General features: G+C 35.8%; 1 protein-coding gene across 4 annotated transcripts in view; it reads right to left on the reverse strand.

Annotated features, from left to right (window-relative positions):
• Window positions 1-10,476, reverse strand: part of LOC142350306 (receptor-type guanylate cyclase gcy-28-like) — a 182,997-nt gene extending 172,521 nt beyond the window's left edge. For 2 of the 4 annotated variants that reach the window (XM_075402117.1, XM_075402120.1), the window contains exon 1: window positions 8,340-9,419. The gene's annotated coding sequence lies outside the window, so the exon portion shown is untranslated. Of the gene's footprint in view, window positions 1-8,339; window positions 9,420-9,491 lie in introns of those variants that run through there. The other 2 variants (XM_075402119.1, XM_075402118.1) reach the window with 2 other exon arrangements.
• Between the last annotated feature and the right edge of the window lie 3,971 nt (window positions 10,477-14,447).

Consider the following 14,447-nt stretch of genomic DNA (forward strand, 5'->3'; position numbering starts at 1 on the left):
AACGCATATTGTCCAACAAACAAAAATGGTTTTTGAATTACAAGAAATGAAACCTCTCATTGATAAGTATAAGTTACAAGTTGACAAAAAGAACAAAAACTGAAAAATATAAAAAAGTCTGTGAAATCGAACAATATCACACACTTTAACAATTTTTGCTATAAACTAACAGAAGATAAGAGGAAAATTGGGAAAAATTTTTCTGATTTCAAATACTTTTTTTAACAGCATTAGGGTTGTTCTTTTCTAAACAATATGACTTTAAAAGTATGAACAAATATAATAAAAACACGAAATTTTTGAGAAAAACAGTTATATCATAGCCATTAAATTCAATAGCTTGAACGGAAGTCAAAAATACGCTAAGTTATACATCAATGAGGAAACAAATGATATTTGTCAATAATAAGTCATCAACTGGACATCACAATGTCTTATGATTATGAAAAAAAAACAAATACATGCAAAAACCAAAAATTCATTAGAAAAATGCGAGAAGCAAGTGTCCAAGACATTTAAACCATAAGGTTTTCTCTGAAAACTTTATCTGTGAACCATTGGACGTCTTCTCTAAGCCAAAGGGAACTATCAATGTTGGGTTTGTGAGATATCACATCAAAAGGAACCAAAATTATTTTAAAAAAGCCAATTTTTTTTGAAAATTATGAAAACTCGTGACATCGAAGTCATAAAACCAAAAGATAGTAGTTAAAACCTCTAACAGATTCATTTTGTACGCCAGAAAAAGGAGAGAGGTTCTTTCTTTACTCAGATTGACTTACAGTTCATTGAAGTAATTTTAATAAAGGTTGGTGTTCAAAAGAAATTCGACTTTTTTTAAAGTCTTAACAGCCACTAAATTCAATAGCTCTCAGCGGAAGTCAATAAATACGCAAAGTTATTCCTCAATGTGAATATAATGATGTTCGTCAATCTTAAATCATCAATAAAACATCACAATAAGTCTTATGACTATGAAAACAACAACAAAAGCAGGCAAAAACCAAAAATTCAGAAAAGATTAAGAAAGTCTCGGAGTCAATAAGTCGTATGGTTATGAAAAAAAACAAATACATGCAAAAACCAAAAATTCATTAGAAAAATGCGAGAAGCAAGTGTCCAAGACATTTAAACCATAAGGTTTTCTCTGAAAACTTTATCTGTGAACCATTGGACGTCTTCTCTAAGCCAAAGGGAACTATCAATGTTGGGTTTGTGAGATATCACATCAAAAGGAACCAAAATTATTTTAAAAAAGCCAATTTTTTTGAAAATTATGAAAACTCGTGACATCGAAGTCATAAAACCAAAAGATAGTAGTTAAAACCTCTAACAGATTCATTTTGTACGCCAGAAAAAGGAGAGAGGTTCTTTCTTTACTCAGATTGACTTACAGTTCATTGAAATAAAGGTTGGTGTTCAAAAGAAATTCGACTTTTTTAAAAGTCTTAACAGCCACTAAATTCAATAGCTCTCAGCGGAAGTCAATAAATACGCAAAGTTATTCCTCAATGGGAATATAATGATGTTCGTCAATCTTAAATCATCAATAAGACATCACAATAAGTCTTATGACTATGAAAACAACAACAAAAGCAGGCAAAAACCAAAAATTCAGAAGAAAAGATTAAGAAAGTCTCGGAGTCATTTCAACCATAAACTTTTCTCTGAAAACTTTATTTCGGATCCATTTAAAGTCTCCTCTAAGCCACGGGGAACTACAAATATTAGAATACTGAAAAAAATTGAAATGTCCAAAAATTGAAAAGTTATGAGAACTCGTGTTATTGAAGCCATAAAACCAACTGCTGGAAGATAAAGTCGCCTACCAGATTAGTTTCAGTTGCAGTAGAAAATATGGAGCTCTTTTCATTACTTAGACTGACCTAGAGTTCACGAAAATAAGTTAAAGGTTGGCTAATGTCCAAAAAAAATTCCGAAAAAATTATTTTAAAAGTGTTAACAGCCATTAAATTCAAGAACTTTAACAGTAATCCAAAAAATAAGCTACGTTATAACTCAATGGGAAGACACAAAAGTTTGTCATCAATATATTATCAAAAAGACATCACAAAAAGTCGTATGGTTATGAAAATAACGACAAATACAGGCAAAAACCAAAAATTCATTAGAAAAGTGCGAGAAGCAAGTGTCCATTCAAGACATTGAAGCCATAAGACTTTCTCTGAAAACTTTATCTGTGAATCATTGGACGTCTTCTCTAAGCCAAAGGGAACTATCAATGTTGGGCTTGTGAGATATCACTTCAAAAGGAACCAAAATTATTTAAAAAAGCCAATTTTTTTTGAAATTATGAAAACCCGTGACATCGAAGTCATAAAACCAAAAGATAGTAGCTAAAACCTCTAACAGATTCATCTCGTACGCCAGAAAAAAGGAGAGGGGTTCTTTCTTTACTGAGATTGACTTACAGTTCATGGAGGTAATTTTAATAAAGGTTGGTGTTCAAAAAAATTCGACTTTTTTTGAAGTCTTAACAGCCCTTAAATTCGATAGCTCCCAGCGGAAGTCAATAAATACGCAAAGTTATTCCTCAATATGAATATAAAGATGTTCGTCAATCTTAAATCATCAATAAGACATCACAATAAGTCTTATGATTATGAAAACAAAAACAAAAGCATGCAAAAACCAAAAATTCAGAAAAGATTAAGAAAGTCTCGGAGTCAATAAGTCGTATGGTTATGAAAACAACGACAAATACAGGCAAAAACCAAAAATTCATTAGAAAAGTGCGAGAAGCAAGTGTCCATTCAAGACATTGAAACCATAAGACTTTCTCTGAAAACTTTATCTGTGAATCATTGGACGTCTTCTCTAATCCAACGGGAACTATCAATGTTGGGTTTGTGAGATATCACTTCAAAAGGAACCAAAATTATAAAAAGCCATATATTTTTTGAAATTATGAAAACTCGTGACATCGAAGTCATAAAACCAAAATATAGTAGTTAAAACCTGTAACAGATTCGTTTTGTACGCCAGAAAAAGGAGAGAGGTTCTTTCTTTACTCAGATTGACTTACAGTTCATTAAGTAATTTTAATAAAGGTTGGTGTTCAAAAAAAATGACTCTTTTTAAAATCTTAACAGCCACTAAATTCGATAGCTCTCAGCAGAAGTCAATAAATACGCAAAGTTTTTTCCTCAATGGGAATATAAAGATGTTCGTCAATCTTAAATCATCAATAAGACATCACAATAACTCTTATAATTATGAAAACACCAACAAAAGCAGGCAAAAACCAAAAATTCAGAAAAGATTAAGAAAGTCTCGGAGTCAATAAGTCGTATGGTTATGAAAACAACGACAAATACAGGCAAAAACCAAAAATTCATTAGAAAAGTGCGAGAAGCAAGTGTCCATTCAAGACATTGAAACCATAAGACTTTCTCTGAAAACTTTATCTGTGAATCATTGGACGTCTTCTCTAATCCAACGGGAACTATCAATGTTGGGTTTGTGAGATATCACTTCAAAAGGAACCAAATTAAAAAAAAGCCGAATTTTTTTTTGAAATTATGAAAACTCGGGACATCGAAGTCATAAAACCAAAAGATAGTAGTTAAAATCTCTAACAGAATCATTTTGTACGCCAGAAAAAGGAGAGGGGTTCTTTCTTTACTGGGATTGACTTACAGTGCATGGCGGTAATTTTAATAAAGGTTGGTGTTCAAAAAAAATTGACTCTTTTTAAAATCTTAACAGCCACTAAATTCGATAGCTCTCAGCAGAAGTCAATAAATACGCAAAGTTTTTTCCTCAATGGGAATATAAAGATGTTCGTCAATCATAAATCATCAATAAGACATCACAATAACTCTTATGATTATGAAAACACCAACAAAAGCAGGCAAAAACCAAAAATTCCAAAGAAAAGATTAAGAAAGTCTCGGAGTCATTTCAACCATAAACTTTTCTCTGAAAACTTTATTTTTGATCCAATTAAAGTCTCCTCTAAGCCACTGGGAACTATAAATATTAGGATACTGAAAAAAATTGAAATGTCCAAAAATTAAAAAGTTATGAGAACTCGCGTTATTGAAGCCATAAAACCATTTGCTGGAAGATAAAACCGCCTACGATTAGTTTTAGTTGCAGTAGAAAATATGGAGCTCTTTTGATTACTTAGACTGACCTAGAGTTCACGAAAATAAGTTTAAGGTTGGTTAATGTCCAAAAAAAAAATTCCCAAACAAATATTTTTAAAGTGTTAACAGCCATTAAATTCAAGAACTTTCACAGTAATCCAAAAAATAAGCTACGTTATAACTCAATGGGAAGACACAAAAGTTTGTCATCAATATATTATCAATAAGACATCACAATAAGTCGTATGGTTATAAAAACAACGACAAATACAGGCAAAAACCAAAAAATCATTAGAAAAGTGCGAGAAGCAAGTGTCCAAGACATTGAAACCATAAGACATTCTGTGAAAACTTTATCTGTGAACCATTGGACGTCTTCTCTAAGCCAATGGGAACTATCAATGTTGGGTATGTGAGATATCACTTCAAAAGGAACCAAATTAAAAAAAAGCCGAATTTTTTTTTGAAATTATGAAAACTCGGGACATCGAAGTCATAAAACCAAAAGATAGTAGTTAAAATCTCTAACAGAATCATTTTGTACGCCAGAAAAAGGAGAGGGGTTCTTTCTTTACTGGGATTGACTTACAGTGCATGGCGGTAATTTTAATAAAGGTTGGTGTTCAAAAAAATTTGACTTTTTTTTAAAGTCTTAACAGCCACTAAATTCGATAGCTCTCAGCAGAAGTAAAAAAATACGCAAAGTCATTCCTCAATGGGAATATAAAGATGTTCGTCAATCTTAAATCATCAATAAGACATCACAATAAGTCATATGATTATGAAAACAACAAAAGCAGGCAAAAACCAAAAACACTGAAGAAAAGATTAAGAAAGTCTCGGAGTCATTTCAACCATCAACTTTTCTCTGAAAACTTTAATTTTGATCCATTTAAGTCTCTAAGCCACTGGGAACTATATATATTAGGATACTGAAAAAAATTGAAATGTCCAAAAATTAAAAAGTTATGAGAACTCGTGTTATTGAAGCCATAAAACCAATTGCTGGAAGATACAACCGCCTACCAGATTAGTTTTAGTTGCAGTAGAAAATATGGAGCTCTTTTTATTACTTAGACTGACCTAGAGTTCACGAAAATAAGTTTAAGGTTGGTTAACGTCCAAAAAATTCCGAAAACATTATTTTTAAAGTGTTAACAGACACTAAATTCAAGAACTTTCACAGTAATCCAAAAAATACGCTACGTTGTGACTCAATGGGAAGACACGAAAGTTCGTCATCAAAATGTTATCAATAAGACATCACAATAAGTCGTATGGTTATGAAAACAACGACATACAGGCAAAAACCAAAAACCAACTGTGAACTATAAATATTAGGATACTAAAAAAAACTGAAATGTCCAAAAATTAAAAAGTTAAGAGAACTCGTGTTATTAAATCCATAAAAGCAATTGCTGGAAGATAAAACCGCCTTTCAGATTAGCTTTAGTTGCAGTAGAAAAGATGGAGGTCTTTTCATTACTTACACTGACCTACAGTTCACGAAAAAAAGTTTAAGGTTGGTTAATGTCCAAAAAAAATCCGAAAAAATTATTTTTAAAGTGTTAACAGTCATTAAATGCAACTTTTAGTAATCCAAAAAATACGCTACTTTATGACAAAATGGGAACACACGAGTTTGTCATCAATATGTTATCAATAATACATCACAATGAGTCGTATGGTTATGAAAACAACGACAAATACAGGCAAAAACCAAAAAAAAATTCAGCAGAAATGGGAAGAGAAAGTTCGGAAGCCATTTAAACCATAACCTTTTCTCTGAAAAATTTATCGTCGTCTTTCTAAGCCAATGGGAACTATCAATATTAGTATAATGAGATTAGATTTCAAAAGGAAACAAAATTACAAAAAAATCCGAAATTTTTTTTAAATATGAAAACTCGTGTTATTGAAGTCATAAAACACATAGTTAGCAGATAAAACCACTTACAAGACTAATTTCGGTTGCTTTATAAGGAACGCGGTCCTGCCATTAATGAGACTGACTTACTGTTCATAAAAGTAAGTTTAATATCGGTTAAAGTTCAAAAACAAATTCAAAAAATTGTTTTTTAATGTATTAGCAGCCATTGGCTGTCCACTCACAGAACTATATAGGTTTACCTAATGCACATTAGGAAGTCAATCGCCCTTGTAGTTAGTTAGTCTATGCCATACGACTCCCAAAATTTATTGAGATCTCAAAAAGAAAATCAAAATTTCATAAAAAGTTTCAAAAACTCAGAGTTGAATACAAAAAAAATCAAATGAGTGATCTCTTGAGAACGAATATTTTGTTCATTGGGTATCAGTTTACTGTAAATGAGCTTTGTCATTAACAGAACCTCGATATGAAAAGTGACTAGTCTCTAAATGACTAAAATGACAAAAATCAATAGGAAAATTTTTCTGAAAAAGAGCTCTCAAATTGAACTAGCTTCCTCATGAGACCAGAACTAGCCTTTCGATCGGTCTATTGGTAGCAAAAATTGATTCATTTTGCAGCGTGAAATGTAATTTTGAAAGAAAATTTTTATAGAAAGGCCTTAATTTGAATAAAAATTTCGCTAAAAGTGAACAAAATCGTGCAAATATCACGTGTTCGCACAAAACTTAAAACCTCGATAAATCCTCGAAAATTACGAAATCCAAAAAAATCTTTTTAATTTCGAATTCTACGCTGGACGAGCTTTTTAATAATACCACTCACATTTCTCTACGATGAATATATCGATCGGCCAAAATTGACTAAACAAATAAAACCCATTTGAGTATATAGTTCCTCCCCCACCAGTGGGTCGGAACAATAATCGATCGTCAAGTTTAATCGGCACTTAAATATTTAAAAACTTCAAAATGACAAACATGACCGACTAACGCTCTCAAAACAACCGGCAAGCGGTTGCCTTGTAGGTAGCTAGCCACGGTTTAGTGAGGCTAGCTTTAGCTTAATAGAAGGGAAGTGAGGTGAGCGGTGGGGAGGCGTGAACTAGGGAGCTGATGGGGGGTGGGGTCAACCTCTAAAAAACGCCGTTCACACCATACGTAAAAGTCCCAAAACAGTTTCTGTTAATCATATACTTAAAGACTAGTGAGCTGAAAGGCTCTAAGAGAACTTAATGCCCGCTGGGAGCTACCTGTTTATTGCACTTTTGAGGAAATGTCAAATGCATCAGACGAAAAATCGCATAAAAAAGACCAACAGGACTAATATAAATGCTACGAACTTCGTTTGAGAGCAATTAGAGACAAAAAGATTTTGATAAAAATTTAAAATCTATTGAAAGGTCGACAAAAAATGTGATACTCATACCGCTACAACAATTTAATTGTCTCTAGAAAATATCAAGTACACCAAATTCAAGCCCGAAAACGGTTTCATTGGCCACTAAATGACGAACTAAGCAAAAATGACCAAGATTTTCGAAAAATTAGATGTAAATGGCAAATATCACTGAAACGCCGTTTAAATGGTCGATATCATTATCTTCAGAACCACTTCATTATCTCGAGAAACTATCCAGTAACCTATTTTCAAGCACTAAAGTTTTCATTGGACCGTAAAGATAAAAAAAAACAAAATGTGACAGATTAACAAAAAAATATAAGACTGCAAATCTTTTTGAAACGTCGCTAATATCCTTGATACTATGTAAAGAACCAATTCGATGCCTCTAGAAACTATCCTCTCGCCCATCTTCAATCCTTTAAAAGGTTTTATTGACCCCTAAAGACCGAAAAACTCAAAAAACATCAAAATTGGAAAAAAAAACTTGGAAAAAAATTGCAAACATAACAATGATTTTGAGTGTTTAATTTGCGTTACCAAAATTTTTTGGATTGTTAAAGAAATAGAGCGCCCAAATAACAGCCGTTGAGCAATTGACAGTATATATTAAGAACCAATTGAACATTGGACAAAACGGTAGGTTAAAACGCGCTGAAAATTCATAAAAACGATTAAAATTGGCTGAAAATTGGTCTCAAATAGTTTATTAAAAAGCGCAGATGTTTTTTGTATTTTTGTGCTGATAGAGACATTGACAAAACGATAAGATAATTTTTTCAAAGTGACCCTCAAGAAAAGAGCCAATTAATTGAATTCCGTGAGTTTTGGCTAAACTTTTAGCTAAATTTGATCAAAAAATGTCTTGAAAAAGGGGCTGGCATAAATGTCTCCCATTTTTTTCAAAAAAAGTCGGAACAATAAAATGAACTTACCAATGGAGTGTAGTCTGAGTAGGATGGCAATGCATCAACACAAGATCCCGTGACAATACAAGTAACTCTGAAGTATAGCCTGACATCACACGAAGTTAGGTTGAAAACTAATATAACGTGGAATATTTGACAAATAGTCTCTTCCAGAAGGCAGACATCCAGACAATAACTCACACCAGAGCATTGCAATGCTAATAATAGGACATAAAAGTTATACGGCGCAACAGTTGCCAAACGTCTTTACAATAGAAGCCGGGGCCGTTGCTTTGCTCTGGCATAGTCAAGTGTCGAGTTTGGATCAAACATTCGAGAGACGAGATCAATTTAATAAAATATGGAACCCAAACTCGTATCTCACATGTGAATATCAAATTTTAATGGCCTATTTGCTTCATAATAGCGTCACTGCATCACTCGTGAAAAGAGGTGAAGAAAATGAGAATCATCAAATATTCATCGGACCAATCACTTGTTGCGGATATTTAGTTGGGATGGACTGAGAAAGAGAAGTTGTTGTGAGTTGAGAGAAGAATTGAGATAGTAACTGGATCTGGACTGGACTGTGTAAGCGAAGAGAGCTTCAAATGGCCATAACTTTCACCATTCTATACCACACACACACATACATTCATATACGTTCAAACAACAGTAGCAGCAGCAGTAGTAGTAGTACTGGCAACAGTATCTAGTTGAGTATAGTTGTGTTCTGCTTCTGCTACTCTTTCACATCTAGCACCAGAAGCAGCGATTGAACAGTCCTGCTAGTGCTGCTGCAGCTGTCAATATAGGTACACCTGTGCCACACTGCCATGCTCTTAACTTCCTCTCCAATTACACTGTAGCACCAAAATCTATTTTGAACAACTCTTCCAATTGGTGAACTAAACTTGTCCCAAAATAGGAAACCCGTCTAGTAGACGTAAAAAAGGCCAAGAGCGTAATGACTCGTTGCAAGTGAACTCATGTTATTACAAAATGCTGTTTTATTTGTTGTTTTCGAAAATGTTTAGGTACACGTAGCTTTCTCCTACCACAGTATACCACCAGAGTCCATCTCAACACTGTTACCAACAATTTCAACTGCACAATTTCTCTCAACACGTCAACTGTAACTAAATCATGATTATAACAAGTCTCCAGGAAGAATTTTACCAGGGCTTTTATGATCCAAGTTACTTTGACTATAAACGGATAATTAAAAGTCAGCTAAAACAATCCTTCTCTCAACAGGTGATAGAGATGGAAATAGGTAAATTTTTGAAGGGATCAAGGTTTATTACAGAGGGCACTTTTTGTGCACAATACGTGTGTGGTAAAGAAAAAGTGTAATTTGAGGAAGTTTGTCAGTTTGTACAGACTGGATTAGACAGCAGTGCAAACATTCAATTTGATTGATAGAATGCAACACTGATTTGGATCACCTTCAGTAGTATTAAATGGAGGGATGAGTAGATGAAACAAGTAGTATAACTGTATAACTAGTAATACTAGTGGCACAAGTATTAATAGGACAATACAATAGGCGTTAGGATGACATTAGGAGTTAGGAAGGGAGGAGAGGAGAAAAGACATTTGTGGAGAGAAGAGGATAGGGGAGGAGTGGTGTCTAAATTGGCACAAATGATGCAGTTAGTAAATGTGACAGAGTTGCTGTAAATATCTGTTTGGAAAGTATCTCCAAAAAAGAAAGGAGAGAGAGAGAGGACCAGTTAATGACCAGGAAAATCTCTCATTCTTATCACAGCAATCTCATCTCATTATTATAACCATCGCCATGAAAAATGACTTGTAATGGAAGAGCAGGAACAGCATAGAGACTGCTGGGTATAACAGTGTCTCGCCTCAATCAGGATACCTCTGCATGTTTGTGTGCTCTTTCCAATCTACACAACACAATACAGGAGAGAGTGAGAGAGAGACGCCGTAATAAAAATGCAGGCGCTTCATTCCACCTCAATTGAGAAGAACTGCGAGCGAATTTTAAGGACGTTACACACACTCAGCTCAGTTTTATATGTGTGTGTATGTATGCATGCATGTGTACGTTTGTGTTTGTGGTGTGCGTATGTACCAGCGAGAGTGTTGGTGTGTTTGTGTGTATGGTATAACTGCAATGAGAGAGAGAGAGATAGGGAAAAAGGGAATTGTTATTGGTGGTGGTGGTGTTGGTTGGCTGTCCTTCCTTTCTCCAGCTTTCATTTCCCCTTCCCTCTTTTCTCTCCTCTCCTCTCTTTCACTCCGCATACATACATACATACATACATGCATACATACATGCATATATGCAACTGAGTCTATGTGTGTGCATTAGCATTAGTAGAGAATGTTTCTACAGCATGGCTGCTGCTATTATGGCTGCCCGACAGTTGCATGTGCGTGCGTACAAAATAAAATTTCAAACTAGGCCAACGCACAAACCACGCATTTACCTTCTTACACTACGGCCCACTGCTACTCCTAACACTAGCAGTACACCACTAACACTCCCCCCCCCCCCCCCCACCACCACCACCACCAACCATCCAATACCAATCAGTAACATTATTCCCAATCTACACAGTCCACTGCCCATTCTATTCCATTTCCCTTTTCCTCACATACACAGTGGTTCCATTCTTCCATTTGAACTATTTCAGACCTCGCCACGCTCACAACTTGAATGGTCTTTTGAACGCACCTTTCATACACACGGGCGGACATCTCATTTGCTCAATACACACATCCATTCTTTAAAATATTCCACCGCAGTAGACATTGTAAGTCTTGCATCTCAAAGCCGTTTAAAAAACATGTATTGACGTAAATGCTGTTCAAAAAATATTTAAAAACTTTTTAAAAAGGAATAGTTTAATGAAATCCAAAATATGCTCTGTATACATACAGACAGAGCATGCAGAAATCAAAAAGCGGAAGAGTTGGTCAACACAAAAACAAAAAAAGGTCAATTAAAATAAAGCCCCTCCTCTAAAAGGGGTAGTCGGTGTAAAATCGGGGACAGCAAGTAAACTCCTATGTATATTATAAATTCTGACAGTAGTCAAAAATTGAAGCATCAGATGCGAAAGACGTAGAAATTAAAGCACCAGAATTATAATCAAGATAGATATGGAAAATAGCAATCAAAATATAGTGATTTTGAATCAGGATTAGAAATAAATATAATCATTTAGGAAAACAGCCTCCCTTCCTCTACAATGGTTCCTATTGACGCTTCTACTGCAGGGCGCCGGCACGTGGAGCGTGCGCCACGGGGCAGAGTCTGGAGCTCCACAAAAGCGGAAAATTATTTCTGTCCTTATGTACGTGATCACGTCAGAAAAAGAATCTTCCTTCTTATCCCTGATCCTGGAAGCTAACCTCTGTAAGGCCTTTGATGCTGACGGACCAGCTCCTCGTGTACATGAGAAGATTAACGAACAAGGTCAACGAATAAAGTAAAAAAAAAACAAACAACTTTTGATATAATAGGCCAAAGACAAAATAAGCCCCGATATTTAAAATTTCAATGAACAATGAAACATGGAAAAAAGCTTGAAAATGCCCCAATATCATCCAACAAATTGCTGAGACAAATGACATGGTTGTGTCGTTTGGTTGTTGCAGCTGACTTCAGCTTAGCCGGAATATACAGCAGAAATTGCCGGAGGACTGGAGTGAGGGGAAGGGGCCAAAACTCAAAATTGGCCTCCACACAATATGAATAGTATAGGTAGTAAGGAATTTGACCCTTCGGTGTCGTCGGGCGCGGGGACTGTGTCCCTTTTCTTTGTCTATGGTTGCTGTTAAATTTTCCGCGTATTGCTGACTAGTTCGTTGTAACTTGTTTCAAAATGATGCCACAGAAAATTGAGTAGTCGACTTTCCAAACCCACTGCATTTCCAAATTGTAAACTCTTTGGAAGTCTATTAACAAGAGCACAGGTTCTAAAGAAGAAGCTTTGCTGGCAAATTTCAAGGCGTGATTTTGAATCATCTTCGGCGAATCACACACTTAATAGCAAAGGGGGTTTGCTCGTAAGCCGCGTAGGACAATCCAATGGATGAGTAGTGATCCCCCACTATGAAACATCACTGCATCGTATATAACTTTAAAGACAAGTTACTATAGCTCTTTTAGAGCTGCGTCATGAGAAAAATAAACATAGACATCAATGCATCCTATATAATTTTAAAGACAATTCACTATAACACTTTTAGAGCTGCGTCAAAAGAATTGATTTTCTATATAAGCTAATTTGTTATGAATCTTGTCTCCCCTCCCGCACGATGGCACTGCAAAAACTATCAATGTCGGTCGGCCGGCCGCTTGGAACCACGGCACCCTCTGAGGCATATGATAGCGCTGCGCAGAAGAGCAAAACTTATTTTCGTGCGTAAGTATATTATTGCGTCGGAGTATGATTCGTCTTTCTTTTCAGCAATTTTGCTAGCTAGTTGTTGAATAGTGCGCGTTGCGGACGGTCCTACGCCCCCATGCAGGAAAACACGAGCGGAACGAAGTTACTCTTCTCGACGTCAAGTATTCGTTGCTCATACTTCAGGCACTTCACCGACTCATTATACTTGTACGCTTCTACTGAGCTTTTCCGGCATGTCTTGGCAAGTGGGTTAAAGATCTTCACGTCGAAGAAATAACGGCTGAACCTCGACCCCCATACGCCATTCGCTTTAATGTCTAGTCGCGCGTTTTCATCAGTGCTAGTAGTTTGCATAAAGGACTCACCTTGAAGCAACTGAAGAGTCGGCTCTCAGCAAAGCTCTTAGAGAACTACACGGCAATTTAAGGCTCTTGAGCCTTGATAGTTTATCACGTTCATCTCCACAGATGTTACGCAAGTCCGATGGTCAGATGACCCTTCTTACCCCGAATTAAATTCATGTCTCCGAAACAGCTTCAACTAATCGCGTGGACAAAGAAAAGGGACACAGTCCCAGCGCCCGACGACACCGAAGGGCCAAATCCCTCTTACTACATAAATAAAATGATTTAAAAAACAAGAACTACATTATGAAATGCCTCTCCCCATCACTGGGTAAATATTGGCCCTGGACTTTACCCAACACTGGGTAAAGTCCAGCCCCCCCCCCCCAAACTACGTCTTCATAGAGCATTTTGTGTTGTTCAAATCTATCAATAAAATGAAAATAATACACAAAAACGTCCTCCTCGACAACTTCTCATGACGCAGCTCTAAAAGAGCCATAGTGCCTTGTCCATTTGATTGTCCTACGCGGCTTAAGAGCAAAACCCGTTTATTTTATTCTAAAAAAGTCAGCTGATAAAAAAGTAAAACTAAAGACAGACAGCACTAGAAGACAAACAACTAACGGTGATAGTAAATGAATACAGCCTCCGGTCTTCAACAACAGCTCTCATTGAATCATCTACAATTTCGCGCCGCCTAAGTGTACTGGACACTCGAAAAAAGCTCCTTAGGAAAGCGAAGCTGAGTTTTGTCCTTAGATATGATATACCAACATAGTTAGCTTCTTTTTGCGCAGAGAGCTTTGCCAGTTGTTTCAGCGCTTTTGAAGCAGTTGGCTCAGTTCCAGCAGTGAATTAAAACACAAGTGGAAAAAAGGTTGCTTTCCACCTCAATTAATCTTTGTTCATTTTTGTTCATCTTAAAAGACTTGTCGGCTTCGCTATTGCTTTCAGGGCAACTTTTACCAAACGAGTTATAAAATTTAACATCAAACCACAATTAGGTGAAGCTGGATTCCCAAAGTCTATTGGCATTCGTATGAAATCTTGCACCATTATCAGTTCTCATTGACTTAAGAGTAAATGTTTCCCCTTTCAACGGCTGAAGATGAGATTTGATCTCAACATCATGACAGAAATCAATTTAAAAAAATTGCAAAGGAATCGCAAACCATAGCGCAGGGCAATGCCATCAAGAAACTCGCATTTCAATTTGCTCTCAATTATGGTCTTTTTCGATTTGATGTATGATTACCATAGAAGGAGAAATATATACCATCTCTACGAAAGTCATTTAACGCGAGATTGAAGTATGGGGACATGATTTAGTAGTATTAGTAGTAGTAGTTGGGATTCGGCCAGGAGATATCTTCTTCTGCTGGCACGGGGATCGTCTCCCTTTT

Source organism: Convolutriloba macropyga, chromosome 12 (genome assembly GCF_964194025.1).
Source record: "Convolutriloba macropyga chromosome 12, txConMacr16.3, whole genome shotgun sequence".
NCBI classification, from domain to species: domain Eukaryota; kingdom Metazoa; phylum Xenacoelomorpha; order Acoela; family Convolutidae; genus Convolutriloba; species Convolutriloba macropyga.